Consider the following 21821-nt stretch of genomic DNA (forward strand, 5'->3'; position numbering starts at 1 on the left):
AAAAATGTTAAGTTTAATGGGATCAGCTGTAAATTTCTGGCTTCTTTCTAAGGGCTCCTTCACACATATCTTGGCAATTCCTGTGCAGGAAAAAAACAGTACTTGTGAAATCTGAGGTCCGTGTCTGTGTGCCATCCTTGTGTATAAATGTGCCATTCGTGTGACATCTGTGTGTTCGTGTGCTGTCTGTGTCCTTGTCAGAAGGTGTGCTTTCCATGTGACAAGTATGTAATGAAATGCAGCATAGAAATTAAAGGGTTTTATATATAAAAGATGTTCAAAAATAGCGATAGATAGCAATGAGGAACATGGTAGATAGATAGATAGATAGATAGATAGATAGATAGATAGATAGATAGACAGACAGACAGACAGACAGACAGTGGCAGTGGCGTTTGATGGTGTGATAGAATTTCCAGGCTGAGATGCCTCAGGAGTTGTAAACTAAAATATGATTCACGGATATGATATTGCAAAAATATTGCTATGGGTATTAGTTATATAAAGTGAGTTAAATCTGGTAGTTTACAGAGTCTTGTGATGTTGGATTGTTCACTCACAAACAGTGATTTGATTTTAAGGAAAGCTGTGAAGATGATTATACACATATTAGATATCTTGACTGTGCCCATAACCTACAAATAGTAAATCTGTCACGTTTCAGCCAAAATAAAATGTCATCTGCTGTTACTAAATCTAATACTGCAACAAAAGTCAAATTAAAGACAGCGAAACAATAAAGATTAACCCCTTCATGACCTTGGGATTTTTCGTTTTTCCATGTTCGTTTTTCGCTCCCCTCCTTCCCAGAGCCATAACTTTTATATTTTTCCGTCAATATGGCCATGTGAGGGCTTATTTTTTGCAGGACGAGTTTTACTTTTGAACAACATCATTGGTTTTACCATGTTGTGTACTGGAAAACAGGAAAAAAATTCCAAGTGCGGTGAAATTGCAAAAAAAGTGCAAGGCCACACTTATTTTTTGTTTGGCTTTTTCGCTAGGTTCACTAAATGCTAAAACTGACCTGCCATTATGATTCTCCAGGTAATTACGAGTTCATTGACACCAAACATGACTAGGTTCCTTTTTATCTAAGTGGTGAAAAAAAATTCCAAACTTTGCTTTAAAAAAAATTGCGCCATTTTCTGATACCCGTAGCGTCTCCATTTTTCGTGATCTGGGGTCAGGTTAGGGCTTATTTTCTGCGTGATGAGCTGACGTTTTTAGTGATAGCATATTTGTGTAGATACATTCTTTTGATCGCCCGTTATTGCATTTTAATGCAATGTAGCGGCCACCAAAAAGCGTAATTCTGGCGTTTCTAATTTTTTTCTCGCTACGCCGTTTAGCGATCAGGTTAATCCTTTTTTTCATTGATAGATCGGGTGATTCTGAACGCGGCGATATGTGTAAATATGTGTAGGTTTGATTTTTTTTTATTGTTATATTTTTAATGGGGCGAAAGGGGGTGATTTAAACTTTTTTTTTTTTTTCACATTTTTTTAACTTTTTTTTACTTTTGCCATGCTTAAATAGCCTCCATGGGAGGCTAGAAGCAGGCACAACTCGATCGGCTGCTATGTAGCTGAATTGCAGGCTTGCTATGAGCGCCAACCCCAGGGTAGCGTTTACAGTAGGCCGGGATCAGTAACCATAGAGGTCTCAAGGACCTCTATGGTTACTATCCTGATGCATCGCTGACCCCCAATCATGTGACGGGGGTCAGTGATGCGCTCATTTCCGGTCCAATGGCCGGAAGCACCGGTTTAATGCCGCTGTCAGCTTTTGACAGCGGCATTTAACTAGTTAATAGCGGCGAGTGGATCACAATTCCACCCGCCGCTATTGCGGGCACATGTCATCTGTTCAAAACAGCTGACATGTCCCGGCTTTGATGCGGGCTCATCGCCAGAGCCCGCATCAAAGCGGGGGTTCTGACCTCGGACGTACTATCCCGTCCGAGGTCAGAAAGGCGTTAAATATTATATTTATGCACTATGACAACACTATTTTGACAATCTAATAATTTTTTTGCTGCAAACACAAATAACATAAATTATACATAAAACCACTGACATAAAACCACTGACAATCAATTGCTGCATATTCAGGATATTGCTTAATCTGATCCATTTTATGCATTCTAAGAAACAACAGTAATTTAGAATTATTTAAACTGAACCTGTTTCCAGGTTTTTGAGACTTAACCTGAGAAACGTACAATGTAGAAACGGAGACCAATTCCAGTGATGTGTCACTTACTAGGCTGCTTGTTAGAGTTTCAAGAAAATTAACATTTTATCAGCAGATCATCATGAGAGGGTTGGTAAACCTGCATCCATATTCGGAAACTCTGTATGACCCGCCCCCCTGCACTAAGTAGCAGCTTTCTGCCTATGCACAGTTTTACAAAAGGCTGCCAATCAGTGGTGTGGGCAGGATTATAAGGAGCTCAGCATTCAGAGAACTGGTAGGATCTGTAGCAAATAAAGCAGTATTTTTTATCAAAACTTTAGCAACCAAGAGTGTGCACTTGGAATCAATATGCTTGCAGATGCTAGTGCCTTTTTCAGCTGAATGTGCGACCTCAAACCTACATTCAGCTGAAATATATTACAACACAGGGGACCACTACCTCCCTGCACTGCAATTGCTATACATGGCATCAACCAATCTAAGGCTGACAGGTAACATCGTTGTGTCTATTGCAGTCAGCATATTATGTCAAAACAATGTCCCGCCCCCCTATTCGGGCTATGGGACATGAAGAGGACAATGCTCCTCATGGGAGTGGGAACAGCTGAGAAGAAATTTGATTATTTTTTGTAAAATGTTTTGGAGAAGTGAGCCATGAGGGGGAACATCTATATATATAAGAGGCATCATGATTACTCGCTAATCCCGCCCCCTGCACAATAGCTCTGCCTCCCACCACATCACCACACACAATCCTGCCCCCCACCTCATTACCACACACAATCCCGCCCCCAACACATCACCACACACAATCCTGCCCCCAACACATCACCACACACAATCCTGCCCCCAACACATCACCACACACAATCCTGCCCCCAACACATCACCACACACAATACCACCCCCAACACATCACCACACACAATCTCGCCAACCAACCCATCACCACACACAATCTCACCCCCAACACATCACCACACACAATCATGCCCCCCACCCCATCAACACACAAAATCCCGCCCCCAACCCATCGCCACACACAATCCCGCCCCCAACCCATCACCACACACAATCTTGCCCCAACCCATCACCACACACAATCACGCCCCCAACCCATCACCACACAGAACCACGCCCGCCACCCCATCACCACACACAATCCCGCCCCCAACCCATCGCCACACACAATCCCGCCCCCAACCCATCACCACACACAATCTTGCCCCAACCCATCACCACACACAATCACGCCCCCAACCCATCACCACACAGAACCACGCCCGCCACCCCATCACCACACACAATCCCACCCCCCAACACATCAGCACCCATAATCCCGCCCCCCACCCCATCACCACCCATAATTCCACCCCCCACCCCATCACCACCCATAAGATCACTACCCATAATCCCGCCCCCCACCCCATCACCACCCATAATCCCACCCCACCCCATCACCACCCATAATCCTGCCCCCCCACCCCATCACCACCCATAATACGGCCCCCCAAACCATCACCACCCATAATCCTGCCCCCCCACCCCATCACCACCCATAATCCTGCCCCCCCACCCCATCACCACCCATAATCCTGCCCCCCCACCCCATCACCACAAATAAAACCACCCCCCACCCCATCACCACCCATTATAACACCCCCCACCCCTTCACCAACCATAATCCCACCCCCCACCCCATCACCACCCATAATCCCACCCCCCACACCATCACCACCCATAAACCCGCCCCCCCACCCCATCACCACCCATAATCCCACCCCCCACCCCATCACCACCCATAATACCACCCCCCCACCCCATCACCACCCATAATCCCGCCCCCTCACCCCATCACCACCCATAAAACATCACCACCCATAATGCCGCCCCCCCACCCTATCAGCACCCATAATCCCACCCCCCACCCCTTTACCACCCATAATACCGTCCTCGCACGCCATTACCACCCATAATCCCACCCTCACACATCATTACCACCCATAATCCCGCCCCCCACCCCATTACCACACATAATCCTGACCCCCACCACATTACCACACGTAATCCCGCCCCCCACCACATTACCACACATAATCCTGCCCCCCCACCACATTACCACACATAATCCTGCCACGCCACCACATTACCACACATAATCCCGCCCCCCACATCACATTCACTAATCCAGCCCCCTTCACAGTAGCTCCGCCCCCACCACATCACCACATAATCCCGCCCCTAACACATCACCATGCATAATACCACCCCCCACCACATCACCATGCATAATCCCGCCCCCCACAACATTACCACACATAATCCCCCCACTACATTACCACACATATTCCCGCCCCCCACATCACACTCACTAATCCTGCCCCCTGCACAGTAGCTCCGCCCCCACCACATCACCACATAATCCTGCCCCTAACACATCACCATGCATAATACCACCCCCCACCACATCACCACACATAATCCCACCCCCACCACATCACCACATAATCCCGCCCCCCAACACATCACCACACATAATTCCGCCCCCCCACCCCATCACCACACACAATCCCACCCCCACCCCATCACCACGCATAATCCCGCCCCCAACACATTACCACACAATTCCGCCCCCCCACCACATTACCACACATAATCCCGCCCCCACCACATCAACACGCATAATCCCGCTCCCTCCACCACATCACGACGCATAATCCTGGCCCCCTCCACATCACCACAGATAATCCCGCCCCCCACAACATTACCACACAATCCCGCCCCCCACCACATTACCACACATAATTCCGACCCCAACACATCACCATACAAAAATTACCACACACAATCCCGCCCCCCACCACATCACCACACATAATCCCGCCCCCCACCACATCACCACACATAATCCCACCCCCCCACCACATCACACACATAATCCTGCCCCCCACCACATCACCACACATAATCCCCCACCACATTACCACACATAATCTCGCCCCTCACCACATTACCACACATAATCCCGCCCCCCACTACATTACCACACATAATCCCGCACCACCACATTACCACACATAATCCCGCCCCACCATATTACCACACACAATCCCGTCCCCACACCCCATTACAACACATAATCCCGCCCCCCACCACATTACCACATATAATCCCGCCTCCATCCACATTACCACACATAATCCCGCCTCCCACCACATTACCACCCATAATCCCAACCACCCACCACATTACCACACATAATCCCGCCCCCCCACCACATTATGACACACAATCCCGTCCCCACACATTAAATTGTACCTGGTAGATGTCAAAGAAAGATCTTTGAAAATGACAAAAATGACTATACATTTAATTGTGTTTACAGATAAACTTTTACTTAATTTATGTTTCGTTATGAAATTTGTTTAGATGATGGAATGAATAAAAAATGCACATCTTACTGAATCCAGTTTGTTTTTGATTTTACACTGTGAATAAAATGTATTTTTTGTATTATTCAGATTTGTAATGATTATTATTGTTATTAACTTCATTTTAAGTTAAATTACCACCTGCGTAAGCGCTATTGAATGTTGTCATTATTTACTTTAGTTTAATCACCAGCAGCGTTAATTAGATAGCAATGAGCGTGCCGAGCGTTAGCTGGCTGGAAACAGCTAGTTATTACAGAAAGGGGAAAGATTATTTCAGAAAGGGACCAGGATGGAGGACATTATTACAGAATAGGGGCCTGGATGAGGGATATTGATTTTATTACTTTAAGGAGTACAGGTGATATTATTACAGCATAGAGGCCCGGGATGGAGGACGTTATTAAAGGATAGGGGCTGGGATAAGGGATAAAATTATATGATTTGGATTGAAATCAGTTATATTATCACAGAATGGTGGTCAGGTTGGAGGACAATGTTCCAGAATGAGTGCCAGGATGGGACATTATTACAGGATTGAGGTACGATGGGGGACACTATTTCGGTATGGAGACAGGTTGGGAGACATTTGCTGACCCCCAGGATGATGATACTGGCAGCAAAGGATCAGAAAAAGTATTTGAGATCTAGAGCAAAGAGATTAGACATGACAGGTAAACAGGCCGAGTTGTTAATGGTAAGCAGAATACAGAAAAATGCATACATGTGTTCTATCAGAGGAGGAACCAACATTCGGGCAGGGAATGATAGGGAGAGCTGCCCGATAAAAGCCCTGATAGCAAGAGATAGGATGTGGAACCTAATCTCTGCAGGACACAGCAGGGTTAAATACCTAATAAAAACAGGAAAAACACATATGGCTTTTAGTAAAAAATCTTGACATAATAGTTAACCGAAGTTTAAATCATATATAATTCTATAGCCAGTGTAATGGAGCAGTATAGGACACACTGTATGCTTGAACAAAGCAAAACCACAAAGAAACCACAGTGCAGTAGTCCAAAATTTAGAAAAATGATGCAAAATTTTATTAATATACAAATGATCACTGACAGATAAGTGGGCTAAAATTGGCAATAGCACGCATATAAAGGGCAAAAGAAGCAGGGTGGCAATTCTGCTAAATATATGTCAAATCTATGATGATAACTATATCCACCCAGGTAGTCCATTGGAATTCATCATTGTAACAACTGTAGCAAAATATATAAGTGGAAGAACCATGGAAAGTTCACATGGAGATATGCTCTACAAAGTATATAAACATAAATTGCAAATAAATGAGCAACAAACCATGTAGAAGTGCACAGGATGACACGCCATCTCCCGCCCACCCCGACGCACGTTTCAGAAATTACCTTCCTCAGGGGGCGTCTTTTGTATATTAATAAAATTTTGCATCATTTTTCTAAATTTTGGACTACTGCACTGTGTTTTTTTCATGGTTTTGTTTAGGGTTAAATACCTGCAGATACCAACTACTCCCCGTAAGGCTTGATGGACACCACATGCAAGTGCAGCAGTGCTGAGGAGTGTGGGAGGAAACAAACAGTGGACCGGCCTGCCGCAAAGAGAAATTACATCACCCCACGCTTGTGTTTCTGTCAAACAGGCCATGCAATTAAGTAGTACTTGGTTGGTGTCATGATCACCATCATCATCCACAACAACTATTTGCTTTTGTATTCTAAAAATGGCACATGGTCCTGCTCCATTTCCCTGTCAGATTTCTGACCCTTATTCTTGTTTGGTGAAAAAGATAAACCTCCCTTTCATCCACTTGTGCGAACTAAACTTTGACTCGTTTTATTGCTGATGGGACAGTCACTGTTATTGCGCTGTTTGGAATTGGCTGGCATTTGAGAAATTATGACTTTTTTTTAGCTTCAATGGAAGATACCCAGCCAGCACTATTACTTGCAGATCGGGATACCTGCTCTATGCTCACATAGGCTGATCTGTTGACTTGTGTTTGAGCTCCAAAGTGCAATGCGCCATAGCCGATTGGAGCAGCAACAATGGGCAGGGACAATGCATGAGATTCATGGAACACTGGGTGAATGATTTTTAGTAGCAACAATTCATCAGTACATCCAAGACAGGTGGTGAATCCCCTGTCACTGGGAGCTACATCTGATTCCATCTTTAGGCAGTGGTTATGTGTTTTTTCCTACACCTCATCCATATCCTACTCAACAAACATGATCCAATCCACAATATCCAGAGTACAGGCCTAATTCAGAACACTGACCTCGTTCTTTATGATCATGCCAGGTAAAGTGCTGCCAAGTGGTTTTATAGCTTGAAAACATTGTGGACAAACTCTATACAGTAAAAGAAGTTAATGCTGTGTATAAAATGTAAAATCTCATGATGGCTCCTTTACAACTGAAGCTGAGAATTACCATGAGTGTCAATGCCCAGAACATTCTGGCTGCCTTACAGTTTGGCTGTCTTATGGTCAGCATTGTACCTGCTTGTGTAAGATGGTGGCTTTAGCTCGGAAAATTATAATTTTAACCATTGTTACGTGGTAAAAACAAAGCAGTCTGCCACTGTTTTTTTCTGGAAGATTTTTCATACTTTTACTGAGTTATTTGACATAATGCAATTTTTTTTAAAATACATTATGCTCTAGATCTGGGATTTCAGATGCTTTCATATCGGCTTCTATAAACGTCTATAAAATAATGAAAAATTCATGAAAAAAAGTGTCAGAATAAAAAATTTCACTGAAAAAAAAAACACTTAAAAAAAAAAACAAAACAAAGATTCATGAAATTTTTTAACAAAAAGAAAAAAATCACTGCCTAAAAACTTTATGTAAAGGAAGCCTCAACAGTGTCTAGGAGCTAATTGCTGACTTATGTATTTAACTCAGTGATATACCAGTATACAATAAGTTAATAAGCACCCTAAGCAGGCAGTCAGCATCTTATATTTTAAAAACTCTGTCTATGAAATGGAATTTGGAGTTCTTTATCTGAAAGTAAAGATGTATAACAATTCTCTAAACCTAATACCCAGAAGAAATTAATTGACCTCTCTAAGATTAAGATGATAGGTTAAGTAAAACACAATTTTCTCACTTTTTTCTCCTTTACACTTTCTTTTTTTGTCTTTGATTTGACTGACTTTTACAAATGACCCTTTTCTTGGCTATATTAGGTAAATATCACTCAAGAATCGTTCTGCTTGAACAGACATATAAAAAATGACAAGTTGTCAAAAAGTGCTAAAATTCATTTCAGGACTTTTGGCTTTTTCCGTTTAGCCATAAAATAACTTCTATGTCACTTTCGATCATGAAGCTAAAGCTAAGATGCTTGCATTATCACCTACTGGCATTTAGATTCATGTATTTTCTTAACCGATGCTTATGTGTGACTGAGAATGAAAAAAGAAAAACACTTTAGTCCAACTTGTTCCAAAAGCTGACAATTTCACAGACATCTTTATAACAGGTACAGCTTTCAGCACAATTTAACCAAATGTCTCACAGAGTTTCTGATTACTTGAGTATAGATGAAGATCTCTGTGTGTCAACACAAACCTTCGTAGGTGCGCTGCTTCATGGTGCTCAAACAATAAGTCACTGGACCGTGGGTAATTTCGTCTTCCAAAGGACACATTGTCAATCTTCTTTGAAGTGCCATTTTTATCTCTAGGGGAGGTCTTCTGATGTACTGACTATTTCCTGAATATAATTCTGTTTCCAGAAAGATATTTTCTCTCACTTTTATGCCCATTTTTAATAAGTAGTATATTATCTATTTTATAAGAAGAAGACTGAGTGAATGTGAAGAATTCCAAATCTTATTCTTGAGTTTTTCTTCTAGAATCCTTTTAATAGGCAACAATGTTGCTGAATATTTTTACAGCTTGTATATGTTTGTGTTTCTATATTCCATGTTGTGTTATTTGGTATTGAACATATACACAAAATCTTTAAAGAGGTATTCCTATCTCCAGTATCCTATATTAATATGTAGTAGGTGTAATAAAAAAAATATAAATAATAATACTGGAAAATACCTTTAAAGGGAACCTGTCACCCCCAAAATCGAAGATGAGCTAATCCCACCGGCATCAGGGGCTTATCTACAGCATTCTGTAATGCTGTAGATAAGCCCCCGATGTATCCTGAAAGATGAGAAAAAGAGGTTATATTATAATCACCCAGGGGCGGTCCCGCTGCGACGGGCGTCACAGTCTGGTCCGGCGCCTCCCATCTTCTTACGATGACGTCCTCTTCTTGTCTTCATGCTGCAGCTCCGGCGCAGGGGTACTTTGTCTGTCTTGTTGAGGGCAGAGTAGAGTACTGCAGTGCAGAGTGTTGTGAATTTACCTTTTTGGCTCCCTCTAGTGGTTACTAGTGATTTGACTCTGGGAATGTCTGCCATCCCTTGTATGCTCACCTGGGTCGTTAGGTCAGGGGTGTTGCTATATAAGCTCCCTGGACCTTCAGTTCAATGCCTGGCAACGTTGTAATCAGAGCTAATCTGTTGTGCTCTTGTCTACTGATCCTGGTTCCTGCTAGATTAAGCTAAGTCTGCTTTCTTGCTTTTTGCTATTTGTTTTTGTTTGCATTTTTGTCCAGCTTGTACATAATCTGTATCCTAACCTTGCTGGAAGCTCTAGGGAGGCTGGAGTTCTCCCCCCGGGCCGTTAGACGCTTCGGGGGTTCTTGAATTTCCAGTTTGGATTTTTGATAGGGTTTTTGTTGACCATATAAGTTATCTTACTACATTCTGCTATTAGTAAGTGGGCCTCTCTTTGCTAAACCTAGTTCATCTCTGTGTTTGTCATTTCCTCTTACCTCACCGTTATTGTTTGTGGGGGGCTTGTATCCAACTTTTGGGGTCTATGCTCTGGAGGCAAGAAAGGTCTTTGTTTTCCTCTTCTAGGGGTAGTTAGTCCTCCGGCTGGCGCGAGACATCTAGCGACCAACGTAGGCATGTTCCCCGGCTACTTCTAGTGTTGGCGTTAGGAGTAGATATATGGTCAACCCAGTTACCACTGCCCTATGAGCTGGATTTTTGTACTTCGCAGACTTACTTGTTCCTCTGAGACCCTCGCCATTGGGGTCATAACAGCAGAGGCGCTGGGCCTCTCTGACCTCTCCCGAAGCCTACGCACTGCAGTACTCTACTCTGCCCTCAACAGGGCAGACAAAGTACCCCTGCGCCGGAGCCGCAGCATGAATACAAGAAGAGGACGTCATCGTAAGAAGATGGGAGGCCCCGGACCGGACCGCGACAGCCATCAGACCGGACCGGACTGTGACGTCCATTGCAGCGAGACCACCCCTGGGTGAGTATAATCTAACCTCTTTTTCTCATCTTTCAGGATACATCGGGCGCTTATCTACAGCATTACAGAACACTGTAGATAAGCTCCTGATGCCGGTGGGCTTAGCTCATCTTCGATTTTGGGAGTGACAGGTTCCCTTTAATTATAAATGTAGTATAGTTCTTCTGATAAGCTATGTTAATTACACCATGTGCAGGGCATTGCCATAGTTTAGGTATCCATGGTTACCTAAGATGCTAAAATGCCCTGGACATGAGGTACGTATTGTAGTTATCAGAAGTACTATACTACATTTCTAATTGGAGGTATTAGCTAATATTATCATTACACCTAGTGCACATTAAAATAGGATCTTGGAGATGGGGTACATCTATACATGTATTGAAAAACATAAAGTGTTGATATTACTGCTGTTGCATAAAAAAGAAATGTTACATTAGGGATTTGTTGACAAATGGTTATCATCAATGACATAAAACCCATTTTGTCTTTAGAATGTAACATTTCTTTCATATTAAAGGAGCCATAATATATTTTTTTTTCATCGACATAACTGTAAGATGGATCATTTTTTGCAGAATGATTTTTATTTGTCAGTCACACCATTTTGGGATTCATATAACTTTTTATATAACTTTCATTAATATTTTATACAGAGATGTCTAAACGGCCCTGCATTTCCGTAGTTGTTTTTTTTTTTTTTTTTGATGTTTTAAATTTTATACTATTCAAATGCTACACAAAAAGAGTACTAATATTTTTCTGTTGGTCACCCTGATTATGGGGATACCAAATATATATAGTCATGGCCTAAAGTGTTGGCACCATTTCTTGTACACGTTTATTTTCTTTGTGTGTATTAGAATAATACAAACAAAAAAGAAAAAAATAAAATTTGGACATGTATAGGTGCATCTCACAAAATTAGAATCAAAATTACCAGAAATAAACACCTGAAATAGATCACTCTGATTGTAATGACTCTATATAATGAGTTTCACTTTTTGTATTGAAGAACTGAAATAAATTAACTTTTTGATAATATTATAATTTTGTCAGAAGCACCTGTAGTTACATAGGTTGAAAAAAAGACCTAGGTCCATCAATTCAACCTTTCTCCTCCACTAATTAACTATAACCCACAATATTATTTGTACTTTGGAAATCATCCAGACCTTTTTATAGCTGTCATAGTGTCTGCCATTACTACCTCTTGTGGTCGGCATTCCACATTCTGACTGCTCTATCTGCAAAGAATCCTTTCCTAGTTAGCTAATGGAATCGCCTTTCTGTTAACCATAATAAGTGCCCCCTGGTTCTTAGTATGGCCTTTGGAAGGAAAAAATCGCATGCCAGTCCTTTCTACTGACCTCCCATATATTTATACATATAAATGAGATCTTCTCTGAGACGTCTTTTTTTCTAAGCTAAACAAGCTCAAATTTTTCAACCTCTCATCATATAAGAGGCCTTCTATCCCTTGTAATAATCTAGTTGCTTGCCTTTAAAAGTATATTCTAAAGTTAGAATCAGTTCAAAGTGTGGAGCCTAAAACTGGAACCCATAATCTAGATATGGCCTCACAAGTGTTTTATAAAGGGGTAACAATATGTTGGGAGCGCAGGATTTTCTCTTTTTATACATCCTAAAATCTTGTTTGCTTTTGCGGCTGCTGCTTGACATTAAGTGCTGCTGCTCAGCTTATTTGTAACCGGAATTCCGAAGTCCTTCTCCTGTTCTGTAGTCCCCAGTATACTCCCATTTAATGTAAAGGCAGCAATAGGATTACTCTGTCCTAGGTGTATTACTCTCCATTTATCATCATTAAGTCTCATTTGCCAAGTATTTACCCACTCAGACATTTTATCCAGATCGATTTGCAACATTTTTATGTCCAGATCAGATTTTAATATCCTATATATTTTGGTGTCATCAGCAAAGACTGACTCTTTACTCTCAATCCCATCTACAAGGTCATTAACCCCTTAAGCCCGTATGACGTACTATACCGTCGAGGTGGGGTGGGCCTTAATTCCCGGTGACGGGATAGTACGTCATATGCGATCGGCCGCGCTCACGGGGGGAGCGCGGCCGATCGCGGCCGGGTGTCGGCTGCATATCGCAGCTGACATCCGGCACTATGTGCCAGGAGCGGTCACGGACCGCCCCCGGCACATTAACCCCCGGCACACCGCGATCAAACATGATCGCGGTGTACCGGCGGTACAGGGAAGCATCGCGCAGGGAGGGGGCTCCCTGCGTGCTTCCCTGAGACGATCGGTACAAGGTGATGTACTCACCTCGTACCGAACGTCTTCTCCCTGCAGGCCCCGGATCCAAAATGGCCGAGGGGCTGTATCCGGGTCCTGCAGGGAGCACTTCCGGGTCGGAGCAGGCTGCAGATGAAAGCTGCAGCCTGCTCCGATGAAAGTATGATCGCGGATCTGATAGAGTGCTGTGCACACTATCAGATCTGCGATCTGTGATGTCCCCCCCTGGGACAAAGTAAAAAAGTAAAAAAAAAAATTTCCACATGTGTAAAAAAAAAAAAAAAAAATTCCTAAATAAATAATAATAAAAAAAAAAAATATTATTCCCATAAATACATTTCTTTATCTAAAAAAAACAAACAAAAACAATAAAAGTACACATATTTAGTATCGCCGCGTCCGTAACGACCCAACCTATAAAACTGGCCCACTAGTTAACCCCTTCAGTAAACACTGTAAGGAAAAAAAAAAAAAAACGAGGCAAAAAACAACGCTTTATTACCATACTGCCGAACAAAAAGTGGAATAACACGCGATCAAAAAGACGGATATAAATAACCATGTTACCGCTGAAAACGTCATCTTGTCCCGCAAAAAACGAGCTGCCATACAGCATCATCAGCAAAAAAATAAAAAAGTTATAGTCCTCAGAATAAAGCGATGCCAAAATAATTATTTTTTCTATAAAATAGTTTTTATCGTATAAAAGCGTCAAAACATAAAAAAATGATATAAATGAGGTATCACTGTAATCGTACTGACCCGACGAATAAAACTGCTTTATCAATTTTACCAAGCGCAGAACGGTATAAACGCCTCTCCCAAAAGAAATTCATGAATAGCTGGTTTTTGGTTATTCTGCCTCACAAAAATCGGAATAAAAAGTGATAAAAAATGGTCACGTGTCCGAAAATGTTAGCAATAAAAACGTCAACTCGTCCCGCAAAAAACAAGACCTCACATGACTCTGTGGACCAAAATGTGGAAAAATTATAGGTCTCAAAATGTGGAGACGCAAAAACTTTTTTGCTATAAAAAGTGTCTTTTAGTCTGGTTTCACACTTGTGTTTTTATCTGCATGCGTTATTAAAAAAAACCGCATGTGTGAAAAAATGCATGTAAACGCGGTAAAACGCATGCGTTTTTATAGAAAAACACAAGAAAACAAGAAAAAAACAAAAAACCCTAACCCTACCACTAACCCTACCCCTAACCTGAAATACGTGGCACTGAAATACGTGGCACTGAAATATACGTTTATATACGTATATACGTATATAAGTGCCACGATATTTCAGTGGCCACGTATATAAGTGCCACGTATTTAAGTGCCACGTATTTAAGTGCCACGTATTTCAGTGCCACGTATTTACGTGCCACGTATTTACGTGCCACGTATTTTTCAGTGCCTGAAATACGTGGCACTGAAATACGTGGCACTGAAATACGTGGCACTGAAATACGTGGCACTGAAATATCGTGGCACTGAAATACGTGGCACTTAAATACGTGGCACTTAAATACGTGGCACTTAAATACGTGGCTCTTAAATACGTGGCTCTTAAATACGTGGCACTTATATACGTGGCACTTATATACGTGGCACTTATATACGTGGCACTTATATACGTGGCACTTATGACTGTCAGAAAATGTTCAGTAAACGGTTAGGGGTGAGGTTAGGGGTAGGGTTTCAGGTAGAATTGGGGAGTTTCCACTGTTCAGGCACATCAGGGGCTCTCCAAACGCGACATGGCGTCCAATCTCAATTCCAGCCAATTCTGCGTTGAAAAAGTAAAACAGTGCTCCTTCCCTTCCGAGCTCTCCCGTGCGTCCAAAAAGGGGTTTACCCCAACATATGGGGTATCAGCGTACTAGGGACAAATTGAACAACAACTTCTGGGGTCCAAGTTCTCTTGTTATCCTTGGGAAAATAAAAATTTGGGGGGCTAAAAATCATTTTTGTGGGAAAAAAAAATGTTTTATTTTCACGGCTCTGCGTTGTAAACTGTAGTGAAACACTTGGGGGTTCAAAGTTCTCACAACACATCTAGATAAGTTCCTTGGGAGGTCTAGTTTCCAATATGGGGTCACTTGTGGGGGGTTTGTACTGTTTGGGTACATCAGGGGCTCTGCAAATGCAACGTGACGCCTGCAGACCAATCCATTTAAGTCTGCATTCCAAATGGCGCTCCTTCCCTTCCGAGCTCTGTCATGCGCCCAAACAGTGGTTCCCCCCCCACATAGGGGGTATCAGCGTACTCAGGACAAATTGGACAACAACTTTTAGGGTCCAATTTATCCTGATACCCTTGTGAAAATACAAAACTGGGGGCTAAATTTCATTTTTGTGAAAAAAAAAATATATATTTTCACGGCTCTGCGTTATAAACTGTAGTGAAACACTTGGGGGTTCAAAGTTCTCACAGCACATCTAGATAAGTTCCTTGGGGGGTCTAGTTTCCAATATGGGGTCACTTGTGGGGGGTTTGTACTGTTTGGGTACATCAGGGGCTCTGCAAATGCAACGTGACGCCTGCAGACCAATCCATTTAAGTCTGCATTCCAAATGGCGCTCCTTCCCTTCCGAGCTCTGTCATGCGCCCAAACAGTGGTTCCCCCCCACATAGGGGATATCAGCGTACTCAGGACAAATTGGACAACAACTTTTAGGGTCCAATTTATCCTGATACCCTTGTGAAAATACAAAACTGGGGGCTAAAAAATCATTTTTGTGAAAAAAAAAAAAAATTTTATTTTCACGGCTCTGCGTTATAAACTGTAGTGAAACACTTGGGGGTTCAAAGCTCTCAAAACACATCTAGATAAGTTCCTTAGGGGGTCTACTTTCCAAAATGGTGTCACTTGTGGGGGGGTTTAATGTTTAGGCACATCAGGGGCTCTCCAAACGCAACATGGCATCCCATCTTAATTCCAGTCAATTTTGCATTGAAAAGTAAAATAGCGCTTCTTCCCTTCTGAGCTCTGCTATGCGCCCAAACAATGGTTTACACCCACATATGGGGTATCGTCGTACTCAGGACAAATTGCACAACAACTTTTGTGGTCTAATTTCTTCTCTTACCCTTGGTGAAATAAAAAAATGGGGGCGAAAAGATCATTTTTGTGAAAAAATATGATTTTTTATTTTTACGGCTCTGCATTATAAACTTCTGTGAAGCACTTGTTGGGTCAAAGTGCTCAACACACATCTAGATAAGTTCCTTAAGGGGTCTACTTTCCAAAATGGTGTCACTCGTGGGGGGTTTCAATGTTTAGGCACATTAGGGGCTCTCCAAACGCAACATGGCGTCCCATCTCAATTCCAGTCAATTTTGCATTGAAAAGTCAAATGGCGCTCCTTCCCTTCTGAGCTCTGCCCTGCGCCCAAACAATGGTTTACACCCACATATGGGGTATCAGTGTACTCAGGACAAATTGCACAACAATTTTTGGGGTCCAATTTCTTCTCTCACCCTTGGGAAAATAAAAAATTGGGGGTGAAAAGATCATTTTTGTGAAAAAATATGATTTTTTATTTTTACGGCTCTGCATTATAAACTTCTGTAAAGCACTTGTTGGGTCAAAGTGCTCACCACACATCTAGATAAGTTCCTTAGGGGGTCTACTTTCCAAAATGGTGTCACTTGTTAGGGGTTTCAATGTTTAGGCACATCAAGGGCTCTCTAAATGCAACATGGCGTCCCATCTCAATTCCAGTCAATTTTGCATTGAAAAGTCAAATGGCGCTCCTTCCCTTCCGAGCTCTGCCCTGCGCCCAAACAATGGTTTACACCCACATATGGGGTATCAGCGTACTCAGGATAAATTGCACAACAATTTTTGGGGTCCAATTTCTTCTCTCACCCTTGGGAAAATAAAAAATTGGGGGTGAAAAGATCATTTTTGTGAAAAAATATGATTTTTTATTTTTACGGCTCTGCATTATAAACTTCTGTAAAGCACTTGTTGGGTCAAAGTGCTCACCACACATCTAGATAAGTTCCTTAGGGGGTCTACTTTCCAAAATGGTGTCACTTGTTAGGGGTTTCAATGTTTAGGCACATCAGGGGCTCTCCAAATGCAACATGGCGTCCCATCTCAATTCCAGTCAATTTTGCATTGAAAAGTCAAATGGCGCTCCTTTGCTTCCAAGCTCTGCCATGCGCCCAAACTGTGGTTTACCCCCACATATGGGGTATCAGCGTACTCAGGACAAATTGTACAACAACTTTTGGGGTCTATTTTCTCCTGTTACCCTTGGTAAAATAAAACAAATTGGAGCTGAAATAAATTTTGTGTGAAAAAAAGTTAAATGTTCATTTTTATTTAAACATTCCAAAAATTCCTGTGAAACACCTGAAGGGTTAATAAACTTCTTGAAAGTGGTTTTGAGTACCTTGAGGGGTGAAGTTTTTAGAATGGTGTCACACTTGGGTATTTTCTATCATATAGACCCGTCAAAATGACTTCAAATGAGATGTGGTCCCTAAAAAAAAATGGTGTTGTAAAAATGAGAAATTGCTGGTCAACTTTTAACCCTTATAACTCCGTCACAAAAAAAAATTTTGGTTCCAAAATTGTGCTGATGTAAAGTAGACATGTGGGAAATATTATTTATTAAGTATTTTGTGTGACATATGTCTGTGATTTAAGGGCATAAAAATTCAAAGTTGGAAAATTGCGAAATTTTCCAAATTTTCGCCAAATATTCGTTTTTTTCACAAATAAATGCAAGTTATATCGAATAAATTTTACCACTAACATGAAGTATAATATGTCACGAGAAAACAATGTCAGAATCGCCAAGATCCGTTGAAGCGTTCCAGAGTTATAACCTCATAAATGGACAGTGGTCAGAATTGTAAAAATTGGCCTGGTCATTAACGTGCAAACCACCCTCGGGGCTTAAGGGGTTAAGAAGGAGGTTAAAATAATTGATCCTAGTACAGATCATTGCGGTCCCCACTGCTGACTATCCGGCATTTAGAGAATGCACCATTTATGACGACTCTTTGTTTTCCATCTTTTAGCCAATTCCTTAACCATCTGCATAAAGTTTCCCCCTGTCACTGCCTCTTGAAACAAAGGTTTTCAACCACATTTTTGTAAAGGTGACAACAATATTGTTATGCCCATGTTAGGGGTTTTGTGAAATTCTGTTCAATTTATCTTTTTTCTCTGTTTTTTTTTGTTTTGTTTCAATACACACAAAGGAAATAAGCAAGAGTATAACAAAACGTGTAATTGCAATAATTTTCTGTTTCTGGGAGACATACTTCATTTCCTGGAACAATTTCAAGGGTACCAACACTTTAGGCCATGTTGGTAAATATATACTGTATATATATATCTAAATTGATAACAATTTAAGGTGTTACGTAGCATGATAGGATAACCTGGCTTATAATTGTAGTAATCTCCAATCTCTTGGAGCATGAATGCACCTTTGTCTAAACTACACTACGTTTCTTTTTTAAACGGAAAAATTATAAGAAACATGTTTTCCTTCATAATTACATGTATATAACGTTAAATAATAAAACAAAATATGCCTCTCCTTTAGCATATCTTCACACGGCGTGTTTTAGCTTTAGCTTTTCCTTTAACATTTGGGAGAACTCTCACTCCTACATTCGTGTGGTCCCTCCCTCATGCCAAATAGTTAGCAAGATAGTGGAATACATATTCCCCATCCCTTTACAATGTCTTTTCAAACATGCCCATTTGAATTTTGGGCTTTGCCTGCCACACCACCATTTCCACCGCCATGTCATTATGCGGCCCTCGCTTTTAATTTTCAGAGGGCCACCAGGTGCTGTGAAACCTGTGATTTGTAAGGTCTACAGTTAATTTTTGCCACCAGATCCCAATGGTAACACTGTCATAGCGGGTGAAGCCGCTGTAAGGTGAATATAATACAGGAGTTGGGGGAGCTGTATGATCAATGCAAGTAAATTCGATTCTACCGGACATCAAAAGCATTAGAATTAAATTCTGAGTACAGTGTATGCAATCAAGGGCCTGTATTGTGGTCAGTCTGTCAGACCTGAAACCCATGTCAAGAATATGTAAAAGCCTCATTTTACTGTGAAAAAGCCACCTCAAGGGCCAGGAGTACCATTGACCAATCTGCACAAGCTTACTGGAAACTACCCAACAAGGCAGAATGTGTCTCTTGCATGGTTTTGAGCAACAATGGAGTAATTATAGGATATGTCCCAGAGAGTGTTGAGGTCTGTGGAATGCATTACTCAGGTGACAGGCAGTGTTACAGAGCTCTGGTAAAGGCCTTAGCATGGCAATGACCATGTTTCAATATGTGTAAGGCTGCGGCCTGAATAGGTCTGTGGAGCTTATTAACCCAGTCTCTTAGACATGTTTAAAATAAACAGAAACTGGCCAATACCCCACCACCATTTTTTTTGTAAGGACTCAAATGTAGAAAATCTAAGTGAAGCAACAGTTTAATAAAGAGACGCAAGTATCATTTAGGTGCCTGGGAAAGACAGCAGTGATCATTTTCCAGCACTGGACAATGTAAATAGTTAATGAATATGTATGCCTTATCTAACTAACAATTTGTGAACAGACACATATATGCCGAAAAGGGGCAACTGAACGCTGCGCTGGGACAACGACTTTATTCTGGCTGTGACTTTATTCACAATACAACTATAGGATTAGTAATGGATAGTTGTCTTATAGATGCCTCTCCATTACTAAGCCATGAGCTTAATGTTACCTGACAATATAAAGGTGACATCAACTCCACAAATATGAGCCCCACTTGCCACCGCTACAGGGAAGTGGGAAGAGCTGGGCAAGGCACCAGAATTGGTGCATCTAATAGATGTGCCTTTTCTGGGCAGCTGTGGGCTACTATTTTTAAGCTGGGGGCCAATATCCATGGCCCCATACCAGCCTGAGAATACCAGCCCCCAGCTGTCTGTTTTAGCAGGGCTGGTGGTCAGGTCAAAAATGGGGGGACCCCATGCCATTTTTTCAAATTATTTATTTAAATAATTAAAAAATACAGCATGGGAATCCCTCTATTCTTGATAACCAGCGTTACTAAAGCTGACAGGTGAGGGTTGCAGCCCCCAGCTGTGAGTTTTGCCTGGCTGGTTATTAAAAATACAGGGGGACCCATGCCATTTTTTTTAAAATTATTTATTTACTGCGCAGGAGCCCGCTAATGAATTTACCCATCAGCCACTCCTGCTCTGGCTGTATTTAGAGGCAGCAGGGGTTAGATGATGGGAGCTGTAGTCCCATCCATTGACACCAGTGACCGGAGGTAAACTATATAGCTCCGATCACAGCTGAGTGCTCACACTGTCTTTTGACAGCGTGGGAACCACGGCTCTCTGACGGGCGGGGATGATTTCACTGCCGATCAGAAGAGGCAAACATCTGACAGCAAGGCAAACACTGGATGTTCAGGCCCCCATGTGCAAAGGTTTAAAAAATTAGACAAGAGGTCTCTGTCAGAACATCTGAAAGATGCTGTGATGGGGACATAACAATACACTTAGCAGCTATTACAAGAGGTAAAGATAGAGAGTACAAGTTTCACCATTGCACAATGTGCAAGGGTTTCAAAAAGTGCAAACCAATACCCACGTGATGTACACATAGATGAACACTAAGTACTTGTAGCAGAAGCAGGAGGAGGAGTTGATTTCCTGAAAAAAATGGTTTGGATGGTAAGGTATGGACGTTAAGACAACTTCCAAAAAAAAATTGGTCTGCATTTACATAACATTGCTGTCATCCATAGGGCTTACAAAGTCAGAGGAAATCCAGCCCTTGTTCAATTTTAGAAGAGTTAGCCTATCTGCATTTTCTGTTGACAGCCATGTTCACCTATCCATTATGATTGCACCTGCCAAACTAAAAACCCACTCAGGCAACACACTTGCGGCAGGGCAGGGTAGTACCTACAAGGCGCACAAGGAGAGGTCAGGTCAAGTGTGCAGCTTGGACAACCAATAGTTAAACGGCACTGAAGAATCAGGAAGGATGCTGGTATGGTCATTTAAGTAGTCCTTCACCATCTTGGTCAAATTATCCCTCCTTTTCGTAGTTACACCAACAAATAGCAAATGCTGGTTGGATGGTGTCATGGAAAAGGCTCACTTGGTGGATATTTCGGCCTCCCCCGAGTGGCACCTGGTGTTTGTGGCCCTCCTCAGTAATCCTTGTGGGTGAAAAGAGTTGGCACCTCTGTCACCAGCATTGTCTGAGGGTAATTGTTTAAGCAAGTCATCCACTATGTCACTCTGGCATGCATGCACTGAAAATGGCACGTCTACCTCCGACATTAAAGAAGAAAATTTCTCCTTGTACCATGGGTCAAGAAAAGTGCACAGCCAGTATTTCATGGTGGACAAAATGTCTTTCACGCTATGGTCTTGGTGAAGGCATCTAGACATGAACTCTGCCATGTGTGGCAGACTACAACGAGTCATATGTTCAATGTCCTCACCAGAAAGAACAGTAACCATCCTCTCCTCTTCAAGACACATAGCCTTCTACTCCTCCTCCTGGACAGGCATGAAGCTGGTATTGGGAGTCCCCTCTG

The sequence above is a fragment of the Ranitomeya variabilis genome, chromosome 2, assembly GCF_051348905.1.
Source record: "Ranitomeya variabilis isolate aRanVar5 chromosome 2, aRanVar5.hap1, whole genome shotgun sequence".
NCBI lineage: Eukaryota > Metazoa > Chordata > Amphibia > Anura > Dendrobatidae > Ranitomeya > Ranitomeya variabilis.